Source organism: Ornithodoros turicata, chromosome 5 (assembly GCF_037126465.1).
Source record: "Ornithodoros turicata isolate Travis chromosome 5, ASM3712646v1, whole genome shotgun sequence".
Lineage (NCBI taxonomy): Eukaryota > Metazoa > Arthropoda > Arachnida > Ixodida > Argasidae > Ornithodoros > Ornithodoros turicata.
Window position 1 is genome coordinate 79,994,023 of NC_088205.1, and position 12,744 is coordinate 80,006,766.

Below are 12,744 nucleotides of genomic sequence, written 5' to 3' on the forward strand. Positions count from 1 at the left end.
CTTTGTTAGCGGTTTCGTCAACGTCGCATTTGCGACGCGTGATTTTAAAATACGCTTCCTTCTTTAACCAGTACGAGGTTGCCTTTACAGTAATTGTGGATTTTACTTTTGTACTCAAATTTTATTTTTTTCGGGGGAGCTTACTTGCCACCGGATAGTGAGTTGCGTAAAAAGCACGGAGCTGCAGAATTGATCAGCTGCTCTACCGTGAGCATGCTAGGTTTGCGGTCTCGTTTCGCTTCTGAGTGATGATGACATCATTCGATCACTTTACCGTGATTGTTGATTGGCTCAGAACATGGGATTCACTTTCCGATAAAGTGCACTTGAGTACCTTGAGCAATATCTTAATCTTGGCTGTCTCTCTACCATCGTCACGTTCGTCTCTCCAAAACACCAAAAGAACAAAAAGGTAATTCACCGCATTACTTTCTCACACTTCCCAAACGTACTAAAAGCGAGTTATTTATTTTTTTTTCCTTTTCGGTTTAACACTTTGCGCATGTGGACTGCGTGCATGTCGTGGGGGCGCGCAGCTTCCAGTATTTACAACATGTTTCCACAGAACCCTCCATATCCACAAAACACAACTAAAAAAAAAAGCACGGAAGAGGAGCCAATTTAGGACACAGGCGGTTGCACAAAGCCTAGTCTCATCTCTTACAAATTATCTCTACACACGTTACACACATTTCTATTCCTCCCTAGCCCTAAACCACATCCCTTTCTTCTTCATTCGAACGACACGCGTGTCTTCCACCCTGCAATCGTTCCCAAGCGACCGTCGGACACCGCCTCCCTAAAGTCCCGCGCGCACTCCCGCTACTCTAACCCTATTTTTCCCTTTCCCTCCCCACTCCACCCCACAGCGCGAGCGCGAGCGCCTGGATGGAAGAAGCGCGAAGCGGCACTCTGGATCTCAGCTGGCTCGCGCGAATAATACCATTACAAGCGGCCGGACGACCGTGCAGCAAATAATAGCGGCACCGCTGCGAGCTTGCTACACTTTGAAAGCGGCATCTGGTTGCACAGCTCGCCAGTGGACAGAAATATACCGCCTCGGCTAACATCTCCATCTGTATCTATAACTTCTTTCCGAGATACGCAGGTGGCAGGAACGACCTCGGGGTTTCTCCCCTTCTGTGTTGGCTGCAGAGGAGAAACTTGCTCGGTTGCGCACATAAGAACAAGAAACGGCGTATACGGACTGTGCTGCGAAAACAATAGGAAGGAACGTTGATGTTTAGTTCCGTCCGGGGACGATATTTATTGTGCAGTCCCCATTGGAAACGGGGGGGTAGGTTCGATCCTTTACGTGGTTTCGGTCTCTATGGAGAGCGTTTTGTCAAAATCCGGTGTCGCTCCTGCTGGTGCTATGGGCTCCTGGCGACATTTGGAGGATGGGGGACTTACAGGGAGTCATAAATAAGGCAGTGTTTTGCTTTTATTGTAGTCCTCGGCTCGGCGAGGTTTTATTTTTTTCGTCGTTTTGTAGGTCGTGACGCTTGTTTTGTGTGTGCGCGCTTTAGTCATGCAGAGTCATGTCGTCGTTTGGGAGTGGTGCCCAGGTTGATATGTGAGTTTCTTTCTTTCTTTCTTTCTTTTTTGTACTTGATAGCGAACCAAGCGATGTAGGGTGTACAGTTACGGGGGGTCTTTGGGATGCTGCCTCGAGCCGACCCACGGAAATCGTGGAAATCGTATTCGTATCGAGCCCACCCGCCCTACCTTGGATGTCTGCATGGCTACGTCACTGGTTGTACAAGTGTTGGTGCCAAAGAGAACAGGTGTTATTCTAATCTGCTGTAGCGTCTGAAACGTTATCTATACGTTCCATGTTAACGTGGTCGTATGGCAACGACGCTCGCGAATAGTGGGTACTTATCCATGTATGAAAACGACGTACCTGTACAAGGCATAGAAAGAAAGTCTCGCTTTTTTATTTTTTTCGATTTTCTGCTAACTCCTTGCGCAGATGCTGATGTTGATGTTGGCGAAAAAAGAAAAATAAAAGGGAGGAATTGATCCTTGCTCAGAATCTTTTTTTCCCCTCCAATAGATATACTATACTTATACAAATGCCTAGAGCGCAAGTTTCCCCAATTGGAGAAATAATGTCTCTCGGGGTAAGAAATAAGAAACAATACGAAACCAGTTCACGTCTGGTCGATTCCGTTTCTTCCGTTCCTCCATTGCAGAATCAATAATTGCTGCTACTCCACCTCCACCATTTGCTAAAATTACTTCCCCCACACCTCTTGTTCTTCCTCCCCCCTCACCCACTCCTCGCATACGCGAAGAAATCAAATTGCAGACCAGCCACACATAAAAGGGAGAACTAGAAGATTTTCTTTCATTGTTACCGGGGCCAAAATTATCTGCGCCGAAGGTTTTTTTTTTCCTTCCTCCCCTCGAGGGAAGGGGAAAGGAAAGAGGCGCTTTAGGCCTAATCCCTAATCATACGTCAGCTTCAGGCAAAGCTCCACCCCTTTAATCAAGACTATCTCTTTTCTCTTCTTCCGCAATTACAGTGGCCTGTCCGGTGCGATGATCAGCACTAAAAAGGCTCTCAGTCTGGAAGGGGAGAAAAAAAAGAGGGAAAGTTAGGGGGGAAAAAAGGGAAGCAATGTTCGCCAAGTTGGAGAAGAAACGGGAGGGTCTTGTCGTGCAACTTCCAGAGGTTGGCGGGACAAATTAAAAGGTCCCCTCAGTGAGGCTCTGGGATTGATGAACAGTTTTGATGCAGCAACGCGCGTGTTACGTCAAGACTATGCGCTGTACTTGCTTCCAGAGCCGTCCCCAGGCGAGTTTGCGCCCGGGGCAGGGTAAACGTGAAGCGCTCCCCCCCCCCCCCCCCCATCTCACTGCCGTCGGAAGCTCTGTAAGCAAAGAAAAGAAAACGCTAATTCCCACTACCGAGAGAGATTGTAAATTTAAATTATCTTCATTCCCGCTTTATACTGTACAAACAACCTGCCAGGGTTTGCCGTCCGGCGCGCTCTCTGCCCTCGCCCGGCGCGGCTGCCCCCCCCCCCCCCCCCCATCGTTACGGCTCTGCATGCTTCTTCATCTCGTACATGTCTAAGTGAGGGTGGAGAGAGGCGGTCGCAGTCAGCGCATCGTGTGAACAACAACAACAACAATAAATGAAGGAGAAGTGCTGATGACATGGGTTGTTTCCCCGTGGTAGCCACAGGACCCTATACCTTACTCATGCAGATCAGGGAGCACCATGCGTAGATCAGGCTTTAATATCGCGATCGCAATGTGCTCCCTAAAGTCAATAATCAAAAAGTTGATTAAAACATCTCTGTTAATTAGTCCCTTGATTGAGAAAGAAATACGGTTTCCTACGATGTGCTGCAGAACGAATAGAATGGCACAGAGTCCTACTGCTGTTGATGAGGTTGGTCTCATCCTGCCCCATTGTGCCTTGGGGTAGTGGGCCGCACCTTACGTGTCGAATTTCCCCATTCATTATGATTAACTTATTTGTTGTTGTTGTTGATGAGGTTGGGATACGAAAGACGTCGTCTTGCCGTTTCTGTAAGCGCCATCCTTGTATGCTGCTTAGAAGAGGAAAATTTCGGTCCTGCCAGAGCATAAAAATGGGCTCGAAGCACTTGAGGGGAAACTTGGACCGGAGTTGTGTCCCGTGTCGTCCTGTCCGGGTGTCTTTTCTTTTGTGCAGTTTTCCCTCAGACTCAAGGAATTATGCTTCCCTAGTCAGATTTGGTGTTATTTAGAACGTTATAGCGACCAAGTCTGAACAAGAGCTGAACTGGATTTTCCGTGCTGAAACCTGGTAACCTGTGCTTGGACGATGCAAGGGGTAAAATACAGCATTCACTCGGATTCGTATTAAAAAGTACTTGTAAAGTAACTTAGCTTACTTTAACTTAGCTGTGCGTAATTGCATGGAGTAAAAAAAAAGTGGTTACTCGGTACTATTTTCAGATGCTAGCCGTACCTGTAACTTATAGTTACTTTTACTTGCCTACGGGTGTGACGTAGCGCTGACATAATGCACAGCAAGAACCGTTTGTACGGTCTCGAGTTAAATTGTAACGCATAACGAGAAACCGTCGATACACTCTTCAAGACCTTCCTTAAATACATAGGGCGTGCGAGCAGTGACGTAAACACTGAAACGGAACAAAAATCATCACCGTATACCGCCGCAAAAGGCTCAATCACATGACCTGACGTCACACATTAGGGCCGCATCGCCGACTTGGAACTTCCACAGAAGTCTTCCTCATATCTAAAGCTCATTCCGCTTACTGTGTCCTAAAAATATATATAGTATATATAATAAAAAAGTGACACGAGGTGAAAGGGTTAATGCATTGAATTGCTCTTCTCTTTGGAAAAATAGGGGAAACCCCTCCCAATAGCTCCACTCGCACGGAACAATGGAATCGAAAGCCGCCTTTTTCGACGGACGAATTTTCTCGGAGATTTGCATGAGAAAGTCACGAAGATGATGGGACACAATAGGGAAGAAATTATTAGTCCCAGTCTGACGGAAGCGTTTTCAGTTGCTCGTGGACGTCGTCTGTATATGATATACTTTTCCCTTATCAGTTGAGTAGATTCTCTTATAGCAACGGCGTTTTCTGGCCGCGGAGTTGATAAAGAATGTGGAAAGAATATCGTATCGGGCCACGCACCTTCAAAACGTTGCTTTTGCCGATGTGAATAGGTGAATGCAGTATAAAAGGCGTCGGAAGCTGTGAGGACTATTCGGTGTCTTCCAGCCGTGATTCTGTTTGTGCCTTAGACGAAAAAATTAAATATTTCATTTTTTTAAAGTGACAATATGGCGAATAAGAAAATGCGGATTGTTTTTTTGTTTTTTTTTTAAAGCTGATGCTTGATATTCAATTTCATGCGTGTTGGTTGACGCCGTTTTCCTTTTCTTTTTTCTTCTTTTTTAATTGCCGAGCACATATGCCGGCTGTGCCATCTGAGGTTTTTTTCTCTGGGCTTTCCGGAAGGCTTTCCAGACGTACGCCGGTATAGGTCTCCTTGAAGTCGGCCCAGGATGCATATACTTGGCGTCCTGTCTCTTAAATCCAACTGTCCTCCGTTCGTAGGTCCACATTTGTACGCCGCTTATAACCATAGTTGCCTGGCGGTGCTAGCACCCACTAAAAAAGTTCATTCAAAAATTAGTACAAGTGCATAATGATCATGTATTGCATGTTGAATCTTTGAGTGCAGTTGCGTGATTGATTTTATTTTTGTCTTTTGCTTGTCAACGGTTAGAATTATAGGCTTATATAGGCTACTGAGCAGAGCACCTGTACACATAACTGCAACAGGACTCAACAAATACAGGCACCCGAAGGAAACATGCAAAGATGACACCGACCTTATGAGTAGTTTTATTTTATACGTTTCGTGTTTCGGTAGTAAGTCGTTTTATAATGCTAAATAACACCTAATACCCCTGTCACACGGGCAGTTTTCAATGATTATTGAAACCAATCGTCATTGAACATGCGCGTAGCGCCACTAAGCGTGTAACGTAACAACTTCCCAAAGAGCATTGAATGCATTGCTCTCTGACAGGTTGGTACGTCACACGCTTGGGGGCGCTACGTGCGCTGGTATTAGACACACGGCCGCTCCAAAGGCCTTTTCAGAAAAGGAGTGCCGAAAATCGCTCGTCGCGCCCGTTATCGTCTGGCAAGCGAACCTTCTGATAACGCCGAAATGGAATGCTGTTTTCATGGTTCGCTTATCAAACGATAACTGGCGCCACGAGCGATTTTCGGCACCCCTTTTGCAGAAAGGCCCTTAGAGCGTGCCGTGTGTCTTAGAGGTATAATTCGACTTATTTGAGTACGCTCAATCAATCACCATTATCAACAACAGGTGTATGATGAGAGCGAGCGCTATTAAAAATCGCATCGCCGACAATTTCAAGCAGCCCATCTCTTTTCTTCCATGCTCGTAATTGTTTCCACAGGAGAAAAGATGCGTATAGATAAATATACCGGCTCAAGCTCCGAGCGGAGAAATAGAAGGATCTACGTGGAAGACGAAAGGGCTCCTGCGGCCTTTTTAAAGGACGTCCTCTCTCTCTCTGTGTGTTTCCTCTCGGGGAAGAAGTTTGAAGAAAACGTACCATTCTCGAGAAACGACTGCGAAGGCATTTACGAAAAACGATTCTCTCCGCCTAATTCCCAGTCTTTAGTGAGCCGGGCACCTTCGGCACGCATTCCGCATGCCTAAGATGCACGTCTAGGCTTAAGGATATTGCCGGTCCGCCGACCGTTTAGGGCTTCTGCCGCTTACTTCGTTCTATGCGGTATATACGGACAGTTTTACGCTCTAAATGGATTTGAAAATGTCTCAAACGGTTATAGCGTATAATGTGCCTGGCGGGCTTTCGGAAGATATCTCTTTTAACAGCAGCGTTTGCCGTTTTGTCGTCTCAATGATTTTTTTTGTATTTTATTTGTTTTTTAATGCGACGTTAGGAGACGGATCGAGGAGGCATTTCGGAATGTTAGGTAATAAGTTTTGTTCTTATAGCGAAAGTTTGTGGAGCATGGTATAGAGAGTGATGAGGGTCTTGTTCGATTACAGAGCTGCCGCGACAGTTGAGGCCAAAGTTTGTTTGAGGGAGAGTGAAGTATATAGGAAGGACGACTCGGAAGGAACGCGACGACGTCTTTTGTTTCTAGGTTGAGTTGGAGTTGCTAGGGCTTAGAGATGTTTCACGTACACGCTGTAAGAAAAATTTCCGTAATTTTACTCTACAAGTGACCGCTAACTCTGTTGCCGCCATATGTGCCGTAAACTATAAGCTGCATAAAATCCGTTTGCTGCGCGCATGCAGTCACGGACCTGGCTTTAGCATTTTAGTATCCCTTTAATGTAAGGGGCTCTCTTTCTGCTTATGGGCTCCCCATTTTTTTCTTTCTTTCAATCAATCAATCAATCATCTGCTTATGGGCAGCTGTGTAATGTGCACGTCATGTGACCAATTTCCCCATTCATCATTATTAATTTATCTGCTGCTGTTCTTGTTGTGCACTCCAAGCGAATTCTTTTTTTTTTTTTTTTGCAATAACTAGTTTACGGCACATATGCCAGCAACACAGTTAGAGCAGTCACTTTTGCGTAAAACTACGTTTTTTTTTTTTTTTTACAGTGCACGAAGATGGGATTTGTTGACCTGCTATATGTAGATCAGGGTTGCCGAATGGGATCTCCCATTCCAATTCCATTCAGAGGAATGGAGATTTGCGATAATTCCATTCCTTTCAATTCCTCGGAATGAAAAGGCATGGCCAATTCCCACTCCTGGAATGGCTTGGCAACCCCATTCCATTCCTTTAACTCCACCAATAAAAGAAATGGGACCGGTAACCGTAGCAGCTAACCCAGCAGTGCTATAGGGGAGATTGACATTACCCAGCACGTAAAAAGCACAAGGACAAGGTTATTTCGCCCTTGACCGTGTGGCACCCAGACCATTCCATTCCATTCCATTCCATTCCTAGGACAGTTTCCGCCACTCCATTTCTATGCCATTCCGGTCTCTGATAAATCTGGAATCATTCCGGAATCATTCCAACCCCGGAGTGGCAACTCCGCAACCCTGATGTAGATGCAGTGGAGTAGCCAGCAAAATATTGCGGGAGGGGTTCTACGGGGACTTTACATGGGGGAGAAGGAATTCCCTTCGTTTCCCTCTCCCCAAATGCAATGCCAACGGTACGATTTGGGGGAGTCTGGACCCCCTCGGGCTACGCCGCTGTTTGGAACTTTTATATTCACTAATTGTTTTGTGTAAGCGTTTTAAAGAACGCGATTTGTTGGTGTCGCCGGTATATGTACCACAGCCTGACCGGGAGGAGTGGCTCTTGGATGCATTGGATTCACGTCCTGCGGGGTCGCTTCCCGCAAAGCAGTTGAGTATAGCAGTGGAGCGCGCCGACCGAAGGGGGACCGCGCATTCTGCGAATGTACTCATCCGGCTCTGACATCGGAGCTCCGGCCATTCCCATTGGTCGAGTCGTAAGCACGTGACCTCTTTCGCGCTTCCTCACAGGAGATGATGCCTGTCGTGACGTCAGAGGCGCGCCTATTACCGACTTTGCTGTGAAACTTGGAGTGCAAGTTCACGTCGACGCAAATAATTGCGTTTCACATTTAACTAGAGACGAAATGTCGCAACATATTTAGCTGATCGCCTTGTCCCATTGACAATACACCGAGACACTCTATATTCTCTGACTAGCTATTAGGTCTGATAGCGTTCATTTCATTGGGTATATATGACAGTGGACTTTCCGTACCACTGGAATTGAAGGGTCATTGTTCTTCCGCAGTCCAGATATAACGATGGAAGCAGGTTCGTTTGCGGGTGTTAAATGCGCGTGACGTTCACCGTTGTCGTCATCGTCAGAGTGCGCTACGATCCCTCGAGGTGGCGCCTTTCTCAAGCGCTGGATGTCAGCGATAGACATCTGCTTGGAAGCAATTAACTGGCGATGGCCGCGTCTCCACCTCAATTGATTGGCACAGATGGCGCTCATATCGCGCTCACTGCAGCTCTACCTGGTGGCAGTGAAGCGCGGCATCCACTTCAGACGACGCGGAACCTAATTATCTAGGCTCTGCTGATGAACCCTCTCTCTGAGCGCTCTCTGAGTATCAGGGACTGGTGGTGTGTAGGATAAACCGTCAGCTTGTAGATTGTATAGTTAAATGCTGATATAAAATTTTATTGCGGAGCTGAAGAAAGATGATGAAGTACAGGATGGCAGGAAAGTAAATAATATTGTTAAGTTGCGGGAACACGTAGAAGATATGGTGTTTGTTTCTTCAGCATAACAGAGAGGACAGTCGATAAGTAGCGACTGATAAAGCCGAAAGATTTCTGATATAACTATCAATGACGAGTGACAAAGGGTCGTGCCCTAGTCAAGGAGCTTTTTTGCTGCTTTTTGGCCACCCTCTGATGTACAGTTTCCTACAAATGTTTCCAATAAAATGAAATGAAATGAAATGAAACCGAAGCTACAACCTTAGAAATGAACTTCACCACATAGCACGCTCCTAGCCAACCATCACCCCGAATGACAACGTTCTCGCCCCTGATTTGTGGAAAACGGGAGGAGGAGCCTATTATGCACGGCACAAAATAGACTCCTCCTCCTCCCGTTTCCAACAAATCTGGGGCGAGAACGTTGTCATTCGGGGTGACGGTTGGCTAGGAGCGTGCTATGTGGTGAAGTTCATTTGTAAGAGTGTACGAATGGAGACGCGAAGTTCCAATACAAAGAGTCATCTTGTCCCGTCTGGGCTGATTGCTGCTCAAAGTGTAATGGGCGACCGGTAGCACCACCGTGGCACGAATGCGAAGTAAGCAGAAGAGAGACCTGAATTGTATACGCACGACTGCATCGCATGAACATTTGAATGCAAACCCTGTAATTGACATGCCAGTAGGCGAGAACAACCCCGTCCTCCCCCCCTCCTTTTTTTTTTGTGAGTTATACGAAGTCTTCATTTTCCAGTCATGCAATGGAATGCGAAATACTTCCGGCTATGAACAGCTAGCAGAGAGAGAGAGAGAAAAAAAAAAAAAGAGCAAGGGCAAGCCTAAAAAAAAAAAAGTCAGAACAAATCACTTCCAGGAACGCCACGACATTCCACTCCACATTGGTATGCTGTCGCAAGCCACGGATATTTGCTACCCTGTCACTCCTGCGATCTATACACAGTGTCTCAGCTTTTAGATAAGTGTTCATTCAGACAGACGGGGGAGGTTGGATAAAATGCGCCAGAGTTATCGCGAGAGAACAACGGTGAGCAGTTTGAACGGAAACGCACTATACCGAATACAACTGATGAAATGCTTGGGATACCTTACAACGCTCGGACTCACAAAGATGCTCAGTAATCGAGCACTGCTAGGATTGTCGAAATTTTTTTCATCATCCTCAAAAAAAAAAAAAAAAAAAAGAGAGAGAGAGAAATGTACGGAGGCTGTCGCAGCTATAAATACAAAGGAAGAAAAAAATTCGACGGATGCAATACCTTGCATGAAAGAGAAGAAACAGTTGATGAGAAGAATGCTATCCCTGTTTCTTTTTTTTTTTTTTTTTCGTCGGTGTCGGCCTCTGTCTCGAACAGGAATGGCGGCTTTTTTCTTTTTTTTTCTTTTTTGTCTCCCATTTTGGTTGGTATATTGTCTCTCTATATTTTCTGTTTTTAAATCTGTCTCCTATACCTTCGTTCTATTTTTTCCCCACAGAGGGCGAAGTCAAAAAAGAAAAAGAAAGAGAGAAATAGAAGAAGAAGAAGGAGAAAAAAAAAAAAGACATTTGAAATGAGATGTTCCAGATTCTTTTCCGAGCGCGGAATTGTTGTGAAGTGAAGTGTGATGGGATGGCTTCGTTCTTGAATTCCGCGAAATATAGGATGGGTATCGGCAGGCAAGGGAACATGTTTTAATGTCTACCGGCCGTATACGGGCCATCTGTATCTGTACATACCACAAAAAAAAAAAAAAAAAAAAACGGTTGAAAAGGTTTTCTCGGAAGCAGCTTGGGGGCTCGCGCTTATACTATCTTATATCGGACGATATTAGATTCGTTGTTTGTCGAGCGCAGCACCGGCCCCCTCTGGCGGTGTGATCTTCTGTGCCGTCCGAGGTACGCGTTGGTGAGATGCTGGTCGTAGAAGGAAGTCTCTCAAATTATTGGAGTATTTTTTTTTTAGCGAGATTTGTGTTATCTTTTGTGGTATCTTTTAGGCGGCGACTTGGCCGTGCGCAGTTGGAGGGTCTGCCAGCTGTTACCCGTGAGATAAGTTCAAAATATGAGAAGACATGACAAGAAGGAATCAACCTGTGATATCGGTGCGGACGTAAAGGGACAAAAAAATTGAAAGGCGCCGCGAAACGCGAAGTTTCGGCGAAACTCGTCGAAATTGTCTGATGATCGTTTTTGTCGAAACATTATTAGTTTGATATACAGGGTGTTCACCTAAGGTGATAAGAGAAAGAGATTTGAGAAGGTGATAAGAAATTCTAACCTTATCACCGAAGACACCACACCACACACACTCGTCGAAATTGTCTGATGATCGTTTTTGTCGAAACATTATTAGTTTGATATACAGTGTGTTTCACCTAAGGTGATAAGAAAAAGAGAAAGAGATTTGAGAAGGTGATAAGAAATTCTAACCTTATCACCGAAGACACCACACCACACACACTCGTCGAAATTGTCTGATGATCGTTTTTGTCGAAACATTATTAGTTTGATATACAGGGTGTTTCACCTAAGGTGATAAGAAAAAGAGAAAGAGATTTGAGAAGGTGATAAGAAATTCTAACCTTATCACCGAAGACACCACACCACACACACTCGTCGAAATTGTCTGATGATCGTTTTTGTCGAAACATTATTAGTTTGATATACAGGGTGTTTCACCTAAGGTGATAAGAAAAAGAGAAAGAGATTTGAGAAGGTGATAAGAAATTCTAACCTTATCACCGAAGACACCACTTTTGTGTCTATCTAATAAGATTTGAGAAGGTGATAAGAAATTCTAACTGAGGACGTCCTCGCCGGAGGATTGTGGGACTTTCGGCAATTACCTTCTGGAATCTTTTGCCGCCATTGAGGAAGGCTTTGGGCAATTTTTAATTGCGGGAAATTTATTTTTTTTAAATTGAACTTTGAAAATTGCCAAGCGAGCCTCACTTTTTTTAAATAGAAATATAAAGTCATCCACGGATAACCGCAGACCCAACAAAAACAATGCACAGTATCGCAACAGAAATAGTCGAAAAAAAAAAGAAGTTAAAATTCCTGATTGATTGATTATTTAAAAGAAAACCAGGGAGAAATTGAACTAAGTTAAATTTTTAACTTAATAAATTCTACTTATAACTTAAATAACTTAATAATAAATAAATAAAATAAATAAATAAAATAAATAATAAATAAAAATAAATAACTTAATAAATTCTAAGTTAAATGAACTAAGTTAAATTTTTTAAATTCCTAAGTTAAAATTCTGTTTAACCCCGCCTACTTGATTGCCGCAAAGAAGCGCACGGGAAATGTGCGAAAGAGAAAGTGTCCCCGCCTTCATTCGTTTTGCCTTCTTTGTGATAAGACGATTGTTTTGTTTTTGTTTGTGACAAGACCAGTTATCACCAGCATCAAGGTCAAAGTGGGGAAAAGAAAGGTAGAACAACAGGCGGGAATAATTCTTCCTCTCCCCGCACCTTCCGTGCGCTCTTCTTTGCGACAATCAAGCAGGCGGGGCTAAAGCGGAATTTTTACATTTTTTTTGTGACTATTTCTGTTGCGATACTGTGCATAGTTTTTGTTGGGACTGTGGGTATCCGTTGAGGACTTCATATTTCTGTAAAAAAAAAAGTGAGGTTCGCTTGGCAATTTTCAAAGTTAAATCGAACAAAATAAATTTCCTTCAATTAAAAATCGTCCAAAGTCTTCCTACATGGCGCCAATAGTTTCCAGAAAGTAATTGCCGAAAGTCCCACAATCCTACGGCGAGTTAGAATAACTTTATCACTTTAGGTGAAACACCCTATACATGTAGTAACTATAATTTGTTCGTTTAATTTCATGCTCACATCTTGTGAATAACACGCACAGCAAATCTCGTTCTCACTAGCGGCCCTACTCATTGGTCGTGCTGAACACTGGGAGGTGGCGAGTTCGACTCCTACACCACCGG